We start from the raw sequence: 5654 nt of genomic DNA, 5'->3' as shown, positions 1-5654 counted from the left end.
ATGGAACAGATAGTGTACCTTAGCATGGTCTTAATGTTTTTAGTGTTGTTCTTTATATGCAAAGATGAACTTTCTGGTTCATATACTTGGATTTCTTGCTTTGAGTCCCCAGAATTTCCTGTGTTTGGCTTGTATCCCAGACCCATGACACACTTGGCTATGGGAGAGGTGCAGTCTGAAGTTGTGAAACAGATTGTCCTATGCAAACATAGTTTACATCTTTTGCCAAGTCTGAAACAACTGAACTGACCAGTCTAGCAGAACTTTTGGGGATGGTTCAATTTGCTTTTGTTGTTTTTATATTCTGAGATATAATTAATCTAGGAATATCATTTGTTGGATACTAAAGACTTTTCTAACTTCCAGTTGAAGGCAGCAGATTGAACACAAATTTTTACCTCTGCTTCTTTCCCCAAATTCTACTAATATGATAGTAAAATGATTTTTTTGAAAGCCTAAAGGACAAAGAGAAAATGATATAGAAGAGTTGATAGTAGTATGATTTTGGAAGCTGGAAGTAGATGGATGATTGGGAGATGACATAGCAAACTTGAGAAAGTGGATCCCAAACTGGCAGAAAAAAAGACGAAAACCACCTTGATTTGCCCCTAAAGAATTCTCAAAACACTTGGAAACTGGCAATACTGTGTACCGCTGGAAGTAGCAGTGAAGGTGGGATTGAAAACAAAGGGATTGGTCAGATGTGTGTTTAAGAAACACTGAGATCCTCAGGCCCTAGTCCCCATTCAGGCTAAGAATAACACCCTCCCAGCTCTGGCATAAGATTTTAGGCTTATTTTCTGGGAACTATAAAACAGAAGGTCTCAGGACAGAGAGAACTGGGCACTGTTGAGGATAGAGTACAATTACTGAAAACAGAGGGATTAAGAAAAGCTTACATTCTAAATGTTGTAAGCCCAACACTTTAAACTAGGCCTTGATTTGGGCAATGAAATTTATATCCTCTAGGCCAGCCAGTATTCTCAGTGTATGGTCCCAGGACCAGCAGCATCAGTATCATCTAGGAACTTGTTAGAAATGCAAATTGTAGGGCTCTATCTCAGAAACTGTGTAGGTGGGGCCCAGCAATCTGTGTTGTAACAAGATGTCTCAGTGATTCTGATGTACGCTCAAGTTTGAGAACCATACCACTCCAGACAAAAGATTGGAATATCCTTCTCTGAGGAATTTCACAAGTTCAATAGGAAAGACTTAAGGAAAGAAATTTTTCAATGAAACAGTCCAGCCAGATGACCTTAGAATGAAACTCACAGTTGACAAGTGCCACCCATGTATCCAGAAATTTAATTTAATTTAATTTAATTTAATTTAATTTAATTTTTTGAGAGAGAGCAAGAGGGCGAGTGCAGGTGGAAAAGGAACAGAGGGACAGGGAGAGAGAATATTAAGCAAGCTCCATGCCCAGCACAGAGCCCAAAGCAAGGCTGGAGCTCACAACTCTGAAATCATGACCTAAGCTGAAATCAAGAGTCAGACACAACTGACTGAGCCACCCAGGTACCCCAAAGAAATTTTAAAACATTTTACAGTCTCATTCTTAAATAGAAGCAGTCAATATCCACAAGACATTCTTTTAACAAGAAGAGGGCCTATCCAAACAAATAGGGGAAAAGCAACTTGGAAGAGATTACTCAGGGAGATGAAAGCTTTTAAAAAGTACTTGATATCCTCAGAGAGATAGGAGAAGATATTTGCCATTATAAGATACAAAATAAATGAAATTTAAAATGTTAGCAGGAGGTTTTTTTTTTTAATGAAAGAGGGAAAAGATAAAGTTGAGGAAATCTCCCAGAAAGTAGAGCAAAAAAAAAAAAGGAGGAAAATAGGAAAGAAAGATAAGAGTCAAGAATCAGTTCATTTTGTTCAATATCTGAATAATAGGGGTTTGGAAAGAGAGCAGAAAAAAAAAAAAAATGGAAAATTTTCAAGAATTAAAGGACCTGAGTTTTTAGATGGAAAGAACCCATTAAGGGCGTAGTGGAATCATTCAACCTGCTGTCCAACTGACATCATCACAAAATTTCAGAATATGAAGGACAAAGATAAGATCCTGTGAAGTTGCAAAGTGAAAAATAGGTCACCTCTAAGGGATCAGGAGTCAGAATGCTTTGAACTTAACAGCAGTACTTGGATGACTGATCTAACAATTGGTTTACCGATTCAGAAAAGAGGTAGTGAGAATCTTAGAGATAACGGGGAAGATAAATCCCAGGATCATAGCCGTGCACCAGGCCTAGAGAGCAACCAGTCCAAATGAAAATACCTCCAGAGAGGTGTTCCCAAAGTGGAATTGCTGCAATACCTGATATGTTGGAAATACTGAGAGGAATTTTAAACAATTTGGATAGAGTTTTGGTCAGTGATAAGTACATAGAAAACTAAGCAAATAAACCACAAGAATATCATTAACTCCAGAGAAAACAAAAAGTTGTGCAAGGAAGTATAAGTAATACTAATCATAATACTAGATAGCTCAGCTGTGGGTATTTTGATAATCATATGAAACACTGACTATTGATCTAACCAAAAGTATAACACAATGTTGGAAGGATAGGAGTGGGAAGAAGTGTGTTTGTGATGGTGGCAGATGTTTTGTGAGAAAGAAGACTAAATTCATATCTTTCATGTGGGAAATCATTATATAGTGCCAAAACTGAAAAAATAAGCAACAGCAGCATGTTAGTGACATGAAGGCAAAATAAAAAATGAACAGCCAAAAGAGTTGAAATTATTACTTGAGAGCACACGTGATGAGAAGAAAAGGGGAGCAGGCATGGTGATATTGATAGTCTACATTAATACAAATGATTTTTGTAAAACTATATTTTGGAAAGTTTGCTTTGTTTATTGACCATAACTCTAAACATGACATGCAAAGTAGATCTTTATTTTAATATAAATCATAAGTACAGGGGTATGCTAGTAAACCAGCTCACTGAGGTATTGGGGTGGGAGGAGCCCTGATTTGTAATGTACTGTTGTAAAGGCTTCTACCATGGCTAATTTCAAGATAACAATAACTTAACAGTTGGCTCACAAAGTTCCTAAAATTTAATAATCGACTCATACAAGGCAGTATAATTCAGCTTATAATGACTTCAATAAAAGTACATGTTTTTGTTTTTGTTTTTAAAGGAAAAAATCCTCTCTGGCTTGCATAAAAGTATAGTGTTGATATGTGAAACACGTATTTTTCTTTGCAGTTGTTTTTTCTTTAAATTTAAATCATTTTTTGAGATGTAATTCATATGCAATAAAATGCACAGATTTTAAGTGGGTTTTGATAAGTTTTGACAGAGGTAAACACCCATGTAATCACTACCCAAAGCAAGGGATAGAACAATTTCATTTATAGTTATTGACTGGATGGAATCAGTAATTTTAATAATATTGGATATTGGGCATGGGGCCTTAATGGTGGGACTACAGAATTCAGGCTATGGTAATCCACCATGGGAATGTCTTTTATTTTTTTCCAGGCAAAAATTTAATAGCTGGCAAAAATTTGGGGCTACTAAATGGAGAATCAGTGAGATGATCAACCCTTTATTAATTAGGTTTTATATAATAAGTTTCTATCTTTGGAAGCTCTGTTTTAATGTACATTGGAGCAAATTAACTAATTTAACTGGGAATCCATAAGGTCTCATCTGTCAAACTTACTTTAATTTTCATTCATTTTTCACTATGTTAGAGCATCTGTACCCGATATGGGATATTTTAGGAAAATGGGTACTATGACTATAGGAAATTTAACAAGGCTACAGTTAAAGTGAGGCATACCTATTTTTCCCTTATATTATATTTAGTTACCTTCTTGAGATTATAGGGAGCATGATGCTTACATTTAGTGGGTTCTCCGGGTATAACTAAAATTTTGAGCACTAGTATTAAGGCTACGAACCTCTGTTAATTAGAGCATTTCAGCAAATGCTGAAGTTAATTTAGAACCTAGGATAGATATACAAAAGCCTATTGGTGCCTTATTAATGCTTTTGTTATATAAATTGTTTAGCATATAAATTTTGGATTTCCAATTAAAAAGAAAGGTGTGCCAGATAGAAGACTGTCTAAAGCAGAGCTATGTTAGGAAACAGAAAGGAGGTTTGGTGTGTATAGAAAAGTTGCAATATTAAAATTACACGAGACAAGTTGAGAAGATTTACTTCAATAGATGTGTAATTTGATCATGCAGAAAAGGTAGTGAAATCACGTCATCATAAGTTGGCAGTGCTCTAGTTCATAATGCATGCTGATTGAATATAGTACAGATTATGCAAATCTTCTGGTTATACATTAACAATAGGGATTGTTTCCTGGTGCATGTCAAGAAGAATGACATCATAATGGTTGGTTTAAGGATTGATTCTAATCGCTGAACATAGATATAATAAATGACTTCTGTAACTCTGCCTTGAATCTTTCTGTTCAGAATATGAACAAAAGACATAACCTTCTCTGAACAAAACTGGACAAATCATTCCTTTATTATGTACCATGATTCTTATGTACGACAGTTTGAGAGATGAAGAGGAGCCTTCAGATAGGGGCCCTAAGAGGCATGAAATATCTTGCATCTATGGGCTGCTGACAACAGGAATATGTTCCCCCATTTTTAAGAAAAGTTAAACTAAGCTGTCTAAAACTTAATTTCCTCCTTCACTTAATGCTATTTATTCCTTTGACCTGACACCTTATCTTGTGTTTTCTGCCTGTTACTTTTGTACACATTTTAATAGTTATTTATTGAATGCTGAGTTAGTGGGGACACTTTTACTTGTAAAAGATCAGATATCCAACGCAAACTAGCTCAAAAAGTGCGTTCTTGCTTAAGTAGTTAAGTCTTGGAATACATATTGGCCTTCCTTCTGCACAGCTGGACCCAAGGGCTTTAACAAAGTAATTAGACCAGTCTCTGTCTTCACCACTAGGTCCATTTTTCAGTCTTCTAGCTTCATCTTCAGGTAAACTCTGCCTACATGGTGTCAGAGATGGCTACTAGCAGCTTCAGGCTTTTACCATCAGTGTAGCTGTCCCCCATGGAAAGAGTGCTCCTCCTCTACTAGTTCTAGCAGGTCTCTGAACTGGCTCTCACTGGCCTGCATGGACAAGGTCCCTGTGCCTGGAAACACTCAGATTCTGACTGGCCAGGCCAGGCTGAGGGGTGGGGCAAGGAATGAGGTCAGCCGAATGCAAACCACTGGGAAAAGGGAACCATATTTCTCCAGAAGAAAGCGGAAGTGTTGTTACCACAAGGAGGAAGAATGAATGATGGGCATTACCAGCAAAAGTACTTTCTCTATTCCAAGCACTCTGAATGTCCACTTATTCTTAAAGATTTGGTTCAGGTGTCATTTATTTTTTAGATTTTTTATTGTTATGTTAATCACCATACATTACATCATTAGTTTTTGATGTAGTGTTCCATGATTCATTGTTGGTGCATAACACCCAGTGCTCCATGCAGAACGTGCCCTCTTTAATACCCATCACCAGGCTCACCCATCCTCCCACCCCCCTCCCCTGGTTCAAGTGTCATTTTATCTATAAAGCCTTTCTGGGCCCTTTGCAATATAGGCAGAAGTGATCAGTCCTTTAACTTTCATTTAACTTTTACATTTACCTATGTATGA

Source organism: Eumetopias jubatus, unplaced genomic scaffold, assembly GCF_037043125.1.
Source record: "Eumetopias jubatus isolate StellerSeaLion01/CBP00866 unplaced genomic scaffold, mEumJub1_p1.0 scaffold_17, whole genome shotgun sequence".
In the NCBI taxonomy this organism is placed as follows: Eukaryota; Metazoa; Chordata; class Mammalia; order Carnivora; family Otariidae; genus Eumetopias; species Eumetopias jubatus.
This window is presented reverse-complemented; position numbering follows the sequence as displayed.